General features: G+C 54.8%; 1 protein-coding gene and 2 long non-coding RNA genes across 4 annotated transcripts in view; 1 reads left to right on the plus strand and 2 right to left on the minus strand.

The window, feature by feature from the left end:
- Window positions 1-250: 250 nt before the first annotated feature.
- Window positions 251-4,758, minus strand: LOC123604600. Its single transcript, XR_006715383.1, has 3 exons — window positions 4,436-4,758; window positions 4,239-4,357; window positions 251-390 (listed from the first exon to the last, which is right to left on the minus strand). It is a non-coding gene; the product is annotated as an uncharacterized LOC123604600 (long non-coding RNA).
- A 3-nt stretch (window positions 4,759-4,761) lies between these two features.
- LOC123604601 lies at window positions 4,762-5,328 on the minus strand. Its single transcript, XR_006715384.1, has 3 exons — window positions 5,218-5,328; window positions 4,960-5,137; window positions 4,762-4,847 (listed from the first exon to the last, which is right to left on the minus strand). It is a non-coding gene; the product is annotated as an uncharacterized LOC123604601 (long non-coding RNA).
- A 7,653-nt stretch (window positions 5,329-12,981) lies between these two features.
- Window positions 12,982-15,021, plus strand: part of SEC14L1 (SEC14 like lipid binding 1) — a 54,793-nt gene continuing 52,753 nt past the window's right edge. Inside the window, exons 1-2 of one of the 2 annotated variants that reach the window (XM_045490922.1) lie at window positions 12,982-13,335; window positions 14,462-14,566. The gene's annotated coding sequence lies outside the window, so the exon portion shown is untranslated. The remainder of the gene's footprint in view (window positions 13,336-14,461; window positions 14,567-15,021) is intronic. The other variant, XM_045490923.1, reaches the window with a different exon arrangement.

Consider the following 15,021-nt stretch of genomic DNA (forward strand, 5'->3'; position numbering starts at 1 on the left):
CCTCCTTAGGGGTTGTGGGTCATTTCCAGGCCCCCGGCCACGCAAGAAACACCTGTGTCTCTCAGGAGTTGAGACGCCGAGGCTCAAATCACCGTAGTCGCTGGAGGAAAGGCTCACAAACGGCCCGTACCCGGTGGGAGAGGAGACCGGGTTGTCGTGAAGGCGTCCAGCTCTCTGGCAGGACAGGAAGCAGGGTTTCTTTTAGCGCCTGATGAACAGCACTTAGGCTGAGTGAGTGCAAAATAGCACGTCCAAGGGCACGTAATGAGTAGTATCTTCATCCCTGAGGAGAGGGCCAGTCTGGCCGAGAGATCGCCAACTGGAGACAGAAGCGGAGAAGCACAGGGAGGAAGAATGTTTCCTGGACTCTCGTAAGGTCCCCGGCGAGGTCTGAAAATGAAACCGACAACGACGTTAGCGGAGAAAAACACCCAGCGGTTACGGAGTGGAAGTTGTTTGTGACACCGGGAGTTGTCACGAGGAAATGAACACGTGAGGAAACGGTTAAACCTGAGTATTTTCGTGCTGGGTTTGAGGCCGAGTGGAGGGTCGTGGAGGAATGTGACAGGTCAAAAATTAGAGGTAAGGGTGGTGAGCGGGGGCACGCTCGGAAGGGCCGTTTGTTGGGATTCTTCCTGGCGTCCCCCTGGCGTCGGAGACGCCCCCCTTTGCCCTGGGCGGAGGGAGGGCACCTCTCACATCAGGATTTTTTTTTTTTTAATGTTTATTTATTTCTGAGGAAGAGAGAGAGAGAGACAGAGCACGAACAGGGGAGGCGTAGAGAGAGAGGGAGACACAGAATCCGAAGCAGGCTCCAGGCTCTGAGCTGTCAGCACAGAGCCCGTCGTGAGGCTGGAACCCACGAACCGTGAGATCATGACCTGAGCTGAAGTTGGACGCTTAACCCACTGAGCCACTCAGGTGCCCCAGGATCGATTTCTTTCTTCCTTCCTTCGTTCCTTCCTTCTTCCTTCCTTCCTTTCGTCTTTCTTTTCTCTCTCCCTTCCTTCCTTCCTCCCTCCCTCTTTCTTCCTTCCCTTCTTTTCCCTTCCCCTTCCTTCCTTCATTTTTATTTCTTTCTTTCTCCCTCCCTTCCTTCCTTCTACCCTTCCTTCCTTCCTTTCCTCTCTTTCTTTTCTTTCTCTCTCTCCCTTTCTTCCTTCCTCCCTTTCTTCCTTCCCTTCCCCTTCCTTCCTCCCCTTCCCCTTCCTTCCTCCCTCCCTCCTTCCCTTCTTCCTTCCTCTCTCTCTCTCCTTTTCTCTTTCTTTCTTTCTTTCTTTCTTTCCTTCCTTCTTTCCTCCCTCCCTGCCTTCTTCCTTCCTTCCTTCCTTCCTCCCTCCCTCCCTCTCTCACTTTCTTTCTCTTCCTTCCTTCCTTCCTTTTTCTTCCTTCCTTTTCTTTCTTTCTTTCTTCCTTCCTTCCTTCCTTCCTTCCTTCCTTCCTTCCTTCCTTCCTTCCTTCCTTCCTTCCTTCCTTTCTTCCTTCCTTCCTTCCTTCCTCTCATTTCTTTCTCTCTTTCTTTTCTTTCCTTTCTAGGCTTCACACCCAGCATGGAGCCCAACGTGGGGCCTGAACTCATGACCTTGAGATCAACACCTGAGCTGAGATCAAGAGTCAGATGCTCAACCAGCTGAGCCCCCCAGGTGCCTCTCATGTCAGGATTTTATGACCTATGTCAGGGAAAAGTGGAGGAAGGTCGGCCTGAACTTCCTGCTTCTGTTGTCTTCTCAAATCCCTTTAGCTTGCAATATTTAACGTGCCAAGATGCCAAATTTGGGGGTACCATGTCCTGAACCCCACCCAAGCATGTTCTTAAAAGTACAAAATGTGCAGGACCCATCAACCATGTACCCCCAGGAATGGCCTGTTCGGTCTCCTGGCCTCGCCTCTCGCGTCTGAGCTCTGCTGGGGTCACACCGGAGCCCGTCACCGAGTCACCCCCGATGGACGGGGAAGCAGGTGCGTGACTCCCAAGCATGTGTCCTTGATCTTCTCCCCACCACAGTCTGAGGCTGCCCCAGAGGTTTTGTACCTCTCTCTACACGTGGATTGTGCTCAGATTTCCAGATTGCAGGTGTCCCCTTTCCAACGTGGAAACGTAAGACCCGCTGGCGCTCAGATGTGTGATTTAGATTCAACTAATCGCATGCTCCGCGGGAGACTTGACTCAGCACTCACGCTGCAGGCAGGGGTAGGGGACAGAGCACGGTGTTGGTGGCGTCTACTGTGGCAGAGCCAGCCCGGTTCTGGAGACGGGAGCCAAGGTAGCAACATCCTGACTTGGCAGCTTCCCGATCCTGGTGCGGCCCCGTCGGTGAGCCGGTTCTCCGGTTGTTCCTGGAAGCCTGCCCGGTGGCGGCATCTCAGTAACCCCGTGAGCTCCCTGCCCCCCCACCCCCTTCAGAAACCCCTTTGGCTTGAACCAGCTACAGCGGACCCCGTTGTCTGCGACTAAGAACCCCCCGGTTGACACAGATAGAGCGAGGACAGCAGAGAGCAGGGAAAAGGGGGTTCAGGATACGGCAGAAGAGTCTAGAAAAAGATACGGGAAACTGATAAGGATTTTGAACAGTGGCCCCGCCGCGTGCGTTCGCTCCAACCCTTACAACAGCTCTAGGCGTGATTCTTCCCGTGTTACAGACGAGCAACTCGTCCCAGAACGGTGAAGTGTCCTGCCCAAGGCCACACCGCCTGCCACTGTGACCCGGGAATGGGAGCCCGGATCCTTTGGCGCTAAGCCCGGGATCTCCACCTTATCACTCCGCCCAGGCCAGCCCTGCTTACAGAAGGGAGTAGGAGTGCCCCCTCCCGTTGCGTCTCCCTTCTCTGACCCTGATCTTGAAAGTGCAGTTTAGGGGCGCCTGGGTGGCTTGGTCGGTTAAGCGTCCGACTTCGGCTCAGGTCATGATCTCACGGTCCGTGAGTTCGAGCCCCGCGTCAGGCTCTGTGCTGACAGCCCAGAGCCTGGAGCCTGTTTCAGATTCTGTGTCTCCCTCTCTTTCCGCTCCTCCCCTGTTCATGCTCTGTCTCTCTCTCTCTGTCTCAAAAATAAATAAACATTAAAAAAAAAATTAAAAAAAAAAAAGCGCAGCTTACCCGCGGGCTCAACAGACCATGTGGGTCCTCATGAGTCAGGGGCAGGCAGCTCAGGCCTCGGAAAACCCCACAAAGAGTCCGCCACCGAGAGGGAGGGGTTACGGCAGCTCGCTACGAGGAAGAGAACGCGTGGCATGAAACTGGGCCGCCCGGTGAGGACGCCGATGGGTTCACGGGACTCGATGTCTGGCAGGAGGAGGGCCCCACGCGTGGCAAGGACACGTCACCAGAGACTCCCTCTGCTTCTTCCACCTCCTCCCCGAGGCCCCAGCATCCTCCCCACTAAACGTGGCTCCTCTTCTGCACACGGCCCAACGGTAACAGCCTCAGGGACCCGAGCAGGCACAACAGGGCCAGACACAGACATAGGGGACTTCTGTTTCTGTGTCTCCCTTTTTCAGAGTGCGGGAACCCTTCCGGCACCCCCTGGCAGACTTCCCTGCAGGTCTCATTGGTCACAACTGGGTGACACGCTCACTCCCAAATCTGTCCGTGGGAGGGGCGCCCCGGGGGGCTCAGTCGGTTGAGCCTCCGACTTCGGCTCAGGTCACGCTCCCGCGGTTCACAAGTTCGAGCCCCGCGTCGGGCTCTGTGCTGATGGCTCGGAGCCTGGAGCCTGCTTCAGATTCTGCGTCTCCCCCTCTCTCTGCCCCTCCCCCACTCTCACTTTGTCTCTCTGTCTCTCAAAAAAAATAAATAAATGTAAAAATAAAATTAAAAAAAAAAATCTGTCCGTGGGAGAAGGGATGCCTTAGGGTCACCTGGTCTACCTGCCGGAGGTGGCCCTGGGGCCCCGTAACATGGACGGGGGCAAATGCCTGAACAAAGTCGGGGCGTTGAGGACTGAAGACGTGGGATGGGTGCCTCGTAGACAGTCTACTATGGCAGATGTTATTTTTTAACTTAAACAATGACAGGGGCACCTGGGTGGCTCGGTCGGTCGAGCGTCCGACTCTTAACATGGGCTCGGGTCAGGGCCCCGCATCGGGCTCTGCTCTGGGCATGGAGCCTGCTTAAGACCCTCTCTCCCTTTCTCTCTCTCTCTCTCTCCCCCGCTCACACACGCGCGCGCACGCTCCCTAAAATGAAACATAATAAAATAAATAAATAACTGTGCTAATTTCTTAAAAGCTTAAAATTACCGTCGTGTGGTCGGCCCCGCCGTGGAGGGCTTTGGCGGAAGTGTGTTGCTGGGTCCGCTCGCGTGCCGCTCTTGATCTCGGGGTTGGGAGTTCGAGCCCCACGCTGGGCGCAGAGATTTCTACCAAAAAAAAAAAAAAAAAAAAGTAAAGAAAGGGAAAGAAAATTCTTCCTATTATTCTCGCCGAGTGCAGGGTACCTTTAACTCCACTGAGCCTGCTGAAACTTGAACTTCCTCCCTGGCTGGCAAAGTTGTGGAGCGTTTCTTCCCTCCGTTATGTCATGTGCTCGGCACTCAGGAGCGCCGCGATTCTAGATCTCCGAACCACAGACGCTTGGAAGAATAAATGGAACGTTAAGAAGTCGTGCAGGTTATCGCCACTTGTTAGTTAAAGGATTTGTAAGTCGGGACAGTTCAGACTGCTACCCAGGGCCCATATGGAAATGGCTTAAGGCCAGAGACGTTCTTGGCTCAGCCGCGCTCGGCAGAATGTCCGAGGACGCACGGGCGCCTCCGTCCATCGGGCCTGGCATTTCACATGCCTTCTGTGCTTATGGGTGATGGGCTTTCCACCACGACACCTGGGCATACAAATCTGGAAGCTGGTGAGCTGGAAGAAAGAACAAAATGCAAAACAGGGAGAAGCTGATGCAACGTGAATACCCCCCGTGAGCGTTGGAGTCGGTGTTGGGCTCAGAGTCTCTGCCCTGGAAGTTGCTTACCCTGTGTGTGCCTTGGTGCCCCCATCTGTAAAATGGGCTCTTCCGAGGATCAGTGAGGGTGGGTGTGAAATGCCTAGCACCGGCCCAATGCGGTTGGGAGGTGGCCGAGGGAGCTGTTTTGGTCTCAGCTGGAACTCTTAATTCAACTAAATTAAAGAGGGCGCCGTCTTCGGATGTCCTTTGGCAAGAGAGGCATGGTCAGCCGGCTCCAGAGTTCTGAGTTCTCCGCAGGGTTTAAACAACCAGGCCTCCCCGTACCTTGGTTTCCTGGAGTGTGGGATAAACTCAGGTCGTCAGCACCGGAGAAAGACTCTCTGAGCCGCTAAGAAGCCGGTCCCCAGAGAAGTCCTTCGCGTCCCTGCCTGTGATGCCAGCCCTTCTCCTGGTGCACGTCCTGAACCTTTCAACCGGACACAGAGGTCGGCCTTGGTCACCAAGGACAGAGATGTCTTTGTCCTCTGGCTTTGGGTGCTTCCTGAGCCTGCTGGTGGTAAAAAGTCTCCTTTCCCTGCTGTGTGAAGTTCAAAGATGTACCTCTTGTCCCCGGGGGGTGTGGAGGAAGGTCGCCTTAGCACTTAAGAGTGGAGTGAGCTCTCCGAACGTGGAGGGTGACCGGTGACCGGGGCTGCCGTGCCCAGCTGAGCAAGGTGACCGCCTCTGCCTGCATTTCCCCGACACCTTCAAGTCCTATCTAGCTTATAATTATCGAAGGCGCTTTACCAAGGAAAGCGGGTAGGTCTGTGTCTCCAGCCACTCAGGCGAAGACTGGTCTTTTGATCAGCACTCTGTGTTTGTTATGTTTGGGTTTGGGGGGAAATTTCAGGTGGCGAAGGGCTTATCTAAATAAACAGAGGATTGTTCTAGCAACCAACCAGAGGCGTAGGCAGGGTCATAATCATCTCTGGTTACAGAACGTTCCCGAGGCAGAGCTATAAGATGTCTGGCTGTGGGAAGCCTTTGCATACAGCCTCACCGTTTACAAACGGTTTTCGCAAACATTGGCTTATCTAAGCTTGAAAACCCTGTGAGAAACGTTTTCTGACACCAAATCCCATCAACATCCAATTAAAAAAAATTTTTCTTTTCCCCCCCTTTGGAAGAACAAGGCCTCCGAAGCTGCTCTGGGCTACAGCCATGGTTCCATCAGGCGCTGCCATGGTAGGAAGGGCTGAGAGATGGGATTTTCAGCGAGGTGTGAAATGAGCAGATGCGTGGTTCTCAGCGGGAGGCCACAGAACATTCTGGAGGCAGAGCTGTTGGACGGCTGGCTGTGGGCGGCGCCCCAAATAAGGAATTGAGCGGAAATACTCCCCCCACCCCCTACCATGTTCAAAAGCCTTTAGGGCGACAGGAGATTTTGGGGTCTGAGGCAGGCTCTCTTTTATCTGTGTCACAGAGAAAGCGGGGGACCTCTGGGCCACAGACTGAAAGGGCTGCCGTCCACAGTTAGCCTTGGGACAGATGCTTCATTGATCAGATTTAGAGGGCTCAAGCTTCTTCTTTTTTTTTTTAATGTTTATTTATTTTTGAGAGAGAGAGAGAGAGAGAGAGACAGAGTGTGAGCAGGGGAGGGGAAGAGAGAGAGGGAGACACAGAATCCGAAGCAGGCTCCAGGTTCCGAGCTGTCAGCACAGAGCCCGACGCGGGGCTCGAACCCATGAACCGCGCGATCACGACCTGAACTGAAGTCTGACGCTCAACTGACCGAGCCACCCAGGCGCCCCGAGGGATCGGCTTCTCATTCCTCGCTCAGGGTCCCCTTGTTGTGTGACCTTTGGTCGGTCCCTTGTTAGCACTCCGTGGGTCCTGCCAGGCCAACCCCACCCCCAGACTTGTGTCACCAGCAGAGCAGCCTGGGGACCCACTGCTGGCTTGCTAACCTAAGTCCCCCTCCAGCCTACAAGAAAAGTGCCACACAGCTGCATCGGGGCGGAGAAGCCAGGACTATATTTTGCGAAACAAACAAACAAACCAAAAAGAAGTATGATTGGGTTGGCTATTTTTATGTCTCTGAGCCGGAAGCTGAAAGGCCTCAGGCCATCCTTTGTTGTCCTAAATCTCACTGGAGGAGCGCTGTGCTTCTCAGGGCACACGCAACAATTTGCCACCTAAACCAGGCTGCTTCCCTAGGCTCTAGATGTCCTAGCCTGGTGACACAGAGGACAGACCGGGGTGGGGAGACCACCGCCCTCAAGGATGCTTCAGCTCAGTCCATGGGATGGAGAGATGTGTTTAATGCACTTAGAATAAAGGCTAGGGGGTGGGGGGTGGGGTGTGCCTGGGTGGCTCATTCGGTTGGTCGGCCGACCTTGGCTCAGGTCATGATCTCACGGTTCATGGGTTCGAGCCCTGCATCGGGCTCTGTTGCTACAACCCAGAGCCTGGAACCTGCTTGGGATTCTGTGTCTCCCTCTCTCTCTGCCCCTCCCCTGCTGGCACTCTCTCTGTCTCTCAAAAATACATTAAATGTTAGAAACATTTAAAAAAGAAAAGAATAAAGGCCGAATGTAAGGCTCATGACTTCAACCCAACCAATATGTAATAGGGCTCTGGAAAAACGCCAGGTGCCAGGGTAGGTGGGAGAACATGAGTACATGTGGTCCTAGGACCCAAGCAACTTCCAATTTGATGGGACACAGACCTGGTTCTTCTTTTCGAGTTTATTTTAAGAGAGAGAGAGAGAGAGAGCACGTGAGTGGGGAGGGGAGGGGCGGAGAGAGAAGGAGAGAGAGAATCCCAAGCAGGCTCCACGCTGTCAGCACAGAGCCCGACAAGGGGCTCGAAACCGCGAACCGGTACGATCGTGACCTGAGCCGAGGTCAAGAGTCGGATGCTTAACCGACCGAGCCACCCAGGCGCCCCGACCCGATTCTTTCATAATCTCGTTGAAGACAGCTTGCCTTCAACGAAGTGCCGAGCACATAAGCATCTAGAGAAAGAACAGGTGACAAGAAAGGCTTCGGGGAGGGCTGTGGAACTCAGCAGCTACATCTCCGCCGTTTCCACGTCTGTCCTGTGCCGTAGGCTGAGCACCTGGGGGGAAAATCTGCTTTTCTATAGTGTATCTTCCCACACTCCCGCGCTCGATATGGTGTCTGAATAAATTAAGGAGCCGAATAAGTGTTTGCCTAGTTAACAAAGGCACGAGTCAGGGAACAGACAGCGGGGGGATGGAAATAAAATCATTCCGGACAGAGGGAAAGCTGGGGACCAGATTCAGAGACGACCTCGGATGGCAGGCTTTGATGCTTACATCGATTTCTGTCATCAGCGCAGGTGTCGAGTGAAGGGGTGAGTTTGCGTTGGTGGTTTCGGGAGAGAATAGTCTGGTGGCAGCCTTCAGGGTGCCCTGGAAGGGGGAAGACTTCGGCGGCCAAACCAATTAAGAAAGCGGGAGCGCTGCCCTCTCCGGATTGCAAGGAAATGTTTCGGAGATGGGTAAGGTCGGATGATAACTTCTGCAAATCTGGCTTCCTGGCCTCAAGTTTTCCCAGTTGGAAACGAGGCAATGGTATTCGCTCAAGGCCGCTGGCTGACCGCCAGAGCGCAATTAGGAAATTGTGCCTGTGGGGGAACCTACCTCCCCCAACCCCCAGACTTCTCCAGGCTGGAAACTTCGCCAGATGGCCCGTGTCAGGAGAATCTGTCATGTTTTGCAAGGCTGTCTTTTGCCACCAAAGGAGAAAGTAATCTCTTCCAGACGTGGAAGAGGGCTGGCACGTCCCTGTGACTGACCAATGTGTAAAGGACCAACGCGGGGATGGGAGGGAGGGCCACCGGAGTATAAGTGCCATTGGGCCTGTCACACAGCCTGGATACTTAATTGACCCTGACTCTCGGTCACATTCAAAGGGATCATTCAGACCTCATTTCCCATTTCTTTGGCTGCTGTGGGGAGGAGGTTGGGCTCCAGAGGCTGGAATTTGAGCTGAGACTGTCACTTGGCTCCCAGCGTCTCCCCTGAATGACCCTCCCCTTAAAACATATCCCCAAACCTCTCGGTGTCACCACCTTCCCAGGCTTCCCTCGGAATGACTCCTGAAAGGGCACCAAGAGCGATGGAGAAGATGTGGCTGCAGGGACAGTGACAGTGTCCCCAGCTCAGGTTACTTCTACTGGGGAAGATGTTCACAGCCACAGGGTCTGTGCCCAGGCCCAGGTGTGAGCGGCCCAGGGATCCACGTCCATCCACGTCCTGACACATCAGCCACACGGAGGTGGCCACGTGGAACAGGAGCTTTAGATCCGGGCTCCTAGTGGACACTCAGCTGAGCCACCCAAAGGAACCAGAGGGTCTCTTTACGGATGCCAGAACTTGGGACTCTTCGGTTTCCGTCCCAGGGTCCCCATCAAGGCTTCCGTCTACCCAACGAGAGGTGACAGCAGGTGAGGAGCTTATTAGGAAGAAGGCTCACAGAGCTGGGGGCTCCCTCCAGGGGTCTCAGAATTCTCTCGTGGTACAACTTGCGAGTCTGAGGAAGAGAGCCAGGGGTGCTGCGGCAGACGAGCGGGGCCACGTCACGTCACCTCCACCGGTGCTTCCGCCGTCCCGCCGGCCGTCCTGCCCTTTGCCTTGTCACGCACGCACTACTGCGCACGCACACGCGTTACATCCACAAAGTGCCATCGAGGAGGGGCGTTAGCGCCTCACCTTCACTCTCCTCCTCCTTGCTGGCTGGGGGTGCAGGAAACATTGAGATAAGACAAGGCAGCAAGACAGAAGGACCCCACGGCCCCGCCGATGAGAGACGAGACCGCCCGCGTCCACACAGCCTGACTATCGGGACTCCTGTGTCAACACGACTCGCTGTGTGTCTGGAAAATTCCTGGCCGGGGAAGATAAGACCGTAAACCAACGCACGGCTTCACCGTTTGCTTCGGGAAACTCATGAAAAAATAATGCCTTCTAACAAAAGATGGCTCATCTTGGCAAACAGCTTGTTTATCAGACGGCCGTGTACTCGTCGAGGCTCAAATCTTCAAGACCCGCTGTACCCGTCAGGTCTAAACAACTACATCACCGAACGGACCTAGTCCTTCTTGGTCCCGGTTTTGAGACAGCTGCCTCGAATGCTTAAGCCCAGACTCACATCCCCTGAAACGTGCCCCCGACCTCCCCCCCCTCCGCTGACCCACCAAGAGTGTCTCCAGGCTGACTCTGGTTAAGGTGGAGCTCTCCCCTGCTGGACTTGACTTAATCACCGTAGCCTTGGGTCATCAGGGTGGCCCTTTGGGGGAATCGGCAATTGATAGTGATGATGAGACACAATACCAGCCTTGGACGCCATTCATGTGTGAGGGACATAAACTTCTGTTCCGTCATGACACTTTTGCTTGGGGGTCCTGGTCACCGGCAGCCACACCTGACCCCTGCACTTCTCCCTTTCCCCTTCCACACGGTACTCATCTTTTTTTATATATTTTTTTAATGTTTACTTATTTTTGAGAGAGACAGAGACAGAATGTGAGTGGCTTAGGGGCAGAGAGAGAGAGAGGGAGACACAGAATCGGAAGCAGGCTCCAGGCTCCGAGCTGTCAGCCCAGAGCCCGAAGCGGGGCTCGAACTCACGAGATGTGAGATCATGACCTGAGCCGAAGTCGGACGCTCAACTGACTGAGCCACCCAGGCACCCCTTATGTTTTATTTTATAAATTATATATATATATATTTTAATGTTTATTTATTTTTGAGACAGAGACAGAGCGTGAACAGGGGAGGGGCAGAGAGAGAGGGAGACACGGGATCCGAAACAGGCTCCAGGCTCTGAGCTGTCAGCACAGAGCCCGATGTGGGGCTCGAACCCATGAACTGTGAGATCATGACCTGAGCCGAAGTCGGCCGCTCAACCAGCTGCGTCACCCAGGCGCCCCCACACTGTACTCATCTTTAGGCTTCACACAGTGTCTGCCACATCATAAGAGGTCCATGTACACGTGCTAAAGAAAAGAGACTGGAGACTAGATCTTTTCACGTAACTCTGTGGTATGTGGCTCGGGAGAGTTTCTTGTGCATTTTCGACAATTGCCCAATAAAACTGATTTAAAAACAATCCAACGTAAGCCTCAGTGGTGACAAGCCATCTTTTTCGTGTGTGTGAAAAACGTCTTACTATTGGTAATTTCAAATGTGGTAACTCAAACATTGGTCATTTCCAAGTGTACAAAAGCGGACGGAACCATACAATGAACAATTATCAACCTAGGACCGATCTTATTTCGTCTTAGCCCTTACTCCTCCCTCTCCCCACCTAGATTATTTTGAAAGTAATTTCCAACACCGCATCATTTCACTGCAAAATATTTCTGGGCACCTCCTTATAAGATAGGGCTTCTTTGAAAAATGTTAGCTATAATACCATTATCTCACCTAAAAAAATTAATTTTTTTAGTATCGTAACATGTCCAAAGTGTTTAAACTCCCCGGTTTCACAACAATGTATTTCACTGGTGAGAATCAAGACAGAAATAAGGTTCATGGTCAATGTCTTAGTTCTGTTTTTTTTTTTTCCTCTGAAAAGTTTTTTTTTTTTTTTAAAGGGTTGAGAGAGAGCGTGTGGGCATGCGTGTGAGTGAGGGAGGGGCAGAGAAAGAGAGAGAGAAAGAAAGAGAGAGAGAGAGAGAGAGAGACTGAATTTCAATTCCGTGCTGGCAGCAGGAGTCTGACTTGGGGCTCGATCCCACGAACCGTGAGATCATGACCGGAGCCGAAATCAAGCGTTGGTCCCTTAACTGACCGACGGAGCCACCCAGGTGCCCCTTTTGGAAAAGTTTTAACTGAAGTATACTATATATACACAAAAGCCTACAAACCATAAGTGTATGGCTGAATGGTCTCCCCATCTCTTTTAGGCCCTTCCCCCCCCTCCCTTTTTCCTTTAGAATTGATCCGATAAATAATATGTTTGTCATGCAGTGTTTCCCACAGTTGAAACTTGGGCGATTCTTTCCCCCTGAAATCATTTGGCACGTTTCTCTGTTCTCTATTTCCAGTAAATTGGTGGTTACACCTAGAGCTTATCAGATCAGGTCAATTTTTGACAAGACCATTTCATGGGTGCCGCTGTTTACTCCTACCGGGAGGTTCATCATTCCCGGGATGTTTCTTTCCGAAAGCATCTTTTGAAGGTGGATGCAATTTTTACAAACTGGCCGAAGCCCGTCGGAGCTGAGTCTAGTGAGCAGTGTGGCTGCTCAAGTTGGAAAATGAGGGTCAGAGAAAAGTAGGGTGTGATGAAGTTATAAATGGTGCTCTTGGGTGCCTGCTAAACTGACCCTGAAGGAAATTCCAAAGCAGTTCCGGAAATGTTCTGTGCAGGGGCAGCATCCGAAGTGCAGCCACCCAGGGTGACTAATGCAAAGGGCGCAGTAGTGACACGGCCGGAGAAATTGTGTGCTGGCGGTAAAGCCAGCCTTGCGGTGTGTGGGGGTACGTGCGCCGTGCCCCCCTCCAGCCCTCGCTCCCCGTAAGGCGCCGGGTCTCAAGGTGCATCACCCTCGCGCTCTGAAGCTACAGCTGGAAGTGCGGCTGTCCCGCTGGAATGCAGCCCTCCTGGTCCCCAGGGGCTGACCTGGCCCCGCGTTCCTTCCATCGCGCGGCCTGGACGTGTTGACAAGACGATGCTCGGTTCCACCCAGCCCCTCCCAAGCCCTGGCACTCGCCTCCGCTGCATTACTTGGTGAGAATGCGGTCAGGGCGCTGCAGGGGGAGGCCTGCCGCCCCCGAGCAGTCCATAAAAAATGAGGAGGCACCGGACCTCCGGCGCCGGCCAGGCCTCGTAGCAGCGGCCTGGCCCCGGCCCCGAGCTGACTCTGACCTGGCAGGAACCGGCTGGCTCCAACTCGGCGCAACTCCAGGCCCAGCTTGCCCGCCCTCCGGTGTCTCGCCCCGCCTCCCGCCGCCCCCACCGCGGCCCGCGAGCCCCGCCCCTCGGCCTAGCCACGCCCTGTGACGAAAACAGGGCGGGGCCAGCGACCTCTTGCGAGACTAGCCTTGCGTCGGGGCCGGCGCCAGCTCCGAGCTCCTCCCACGCCCGCCGGCCGCCGAGATGGCGCTTGCGCAGCGCGGCTCGGCCCGGGTCGTCCCCCTCCTCCCCTTCCCCTAGCAACGGTCGTAGCGCCCGCCTCCGTCCTTCGGCCGCGCTCGCGCACGCGCGCCCCTTCCGGCCGTCCGGCCCCGCCCTCCCCGTCACCCGTAACAACCACTGGAGCCTCGCCGCGCCCCTCCCTTGCCCGCCCCCCTCCCCCCTCCCGGTCCACTCCCCGGAACCGGCGGCGGAGCTGCGATCGCAGGCGGTGGAACGGCGACGGCACCCCGGAGCCGCCGGCATGAGCTCCCCCCGCCGCCCCGCGTTCCGGGCCCGGCCTTTCTGACAAGAGGTAGGCGCGCGTCGCCGCGGCGGGCTCCGAGCGCGCCCCCGGCCCGGCCCGGCCCGGCCCCTCCCGGCGTCGCGGGGCCCTTCGCGGCCCCTCGGCTTCCTCCGCCCCGGCGGGAGCGCCCCCCCCCCCCCACCCCGCTCCCGCACTCCCCCCTCCCCCCTCCGCTTTCCCACTCCGGGAGCCCTCCCTGCGGGAGACAGAATTTGGGGTCTGATCCCGTCCCCGGCTCCCCTCCCCCGGGCCGGTCGGGGCTGGGGGCCCGCGGGGGCCGCCGCGCTGGAGCCCCCGTACCGGCCCGAGGGCCCGGCTGCCCTCAGCTTGCGCGCGGTGGACTCCCTGGGTCTGGCCATTGGCTGATTTTTAAGCACCAATTGTCATGCAATAGAGGCTGCCCGGGTCCGGGGTGCCACTTGGCCGTCGTAACTCCGGATTCCCACGGAGGAGGTTTCTCTGGACCCGAGCATCCGAAGCTGGGAACTGGCAGGAGTTCAGAAGTTCGTGAATTAGCAGGTTCCCCAGCGTGGTCACTTTGGGTTCTGCCGGGCAGCGGAATCGTGAATGGATGTTAGAGTATCTCAGCCGAGCACTGCTTTTTGAGTCTCCCAGCCCCCCGCATCCCTTTGTATACCCCGTAATCGCCCTCCCCTTCTCTGGGAGATCCTCGGAAATCCGTTTTCCCAGTTTTCAAATTGTGCTCCAGCATCGCCAGGGTTGCAAAACGGAATAGCTCGTGGTCCCAGCGCATCAGGACCTGCCAGTCCCAGAGTGAGGATTAATGCGGGGCTTCCAGGGGAGGTGGAGAGTTCCGGAGTTGGGGCTCTGCGTGTCATGATTTTAGAGCTGGAAGTCTTTCAAGGTTATCGCACTCCAAACCTCGTTGTACAGAGGTGAAACTGAGTCCACGGGAAGTCAAGGGACGTGCTTGAGGTCACCGAGAGTAATTGTGTGGCAGTTTTCAGACTGTCAGCGCTGTTTTCCAACATAACCTGTTCCTTCAGAGAGATAAGCTAAACAAACATGCCGGAGAGAGTTCCAGACCTGTTTAAATGTAATAATGTAGATAGGAATCTTCTGAAATAAAATATATTTCCGTAATCCTTTTCTTTTTTTTTTTTTTTTTTTACAGCTAGACTTTGGGCTCCTTGAGTATTTTCCATTTTGTACTTTGGAATAGCCCCTCACCGTATCCAGCATGAAGTAACCTTCTTAATGATTATCCTCAGCAGGACAGGTAGGCTCTTTGGATTTCTTTTTCTTCCTCATTTTTAAATAGGGAAGTAGGGTCTCGCGGAGGACTCCCCCCCCCCACCAAAAAGAGTGTGTTTTTTCATGACCGTGCACGGCGGCTGGCACCACCAGGGCAGGAATACGTACCTCGGGGAAGGTGCCAGGGGGTACCCCCGGGGAAGTAGACCTCTAGCACTTGAATTGATTGCCGACAGATACCACAGCTATTTGAGGCTTGGAAGTTTCAGGGGAGCCTCTAGCCAGAGTGCTTGGTGTTGCCGCCCCGTGAAGACAAGTCTCTGAAATTGTGGTCACCGCAGTTCGAAAACAGGGATGGACCGTTAGACTTCGAAGCTCGCTTTTGAGGAGTTTTCCATCATTTGAGATACGGTAGTATTTTCTTCCACTTTGATGCTTGTGTGTCTCCAGACTTCATATCCCGAAGTGCCATCGTTTTGG

This window comes from Leopardus geoffroyi, chromosome E1, assembly GCF_018350155.1.
Source record: "Leopardus geoffroyi isolate Oge1 chromosome E1, O.geoffroyi_Oge1_pat1.0, whole genome shotgun sequence".
NCBI classification, from domain to species: domain Eukaryota; kingdom Metazoa; phylum Chordata; class Mammalia; order Carnivora; family Felidae; genus Leopardus; species Leopardus geoffroyi.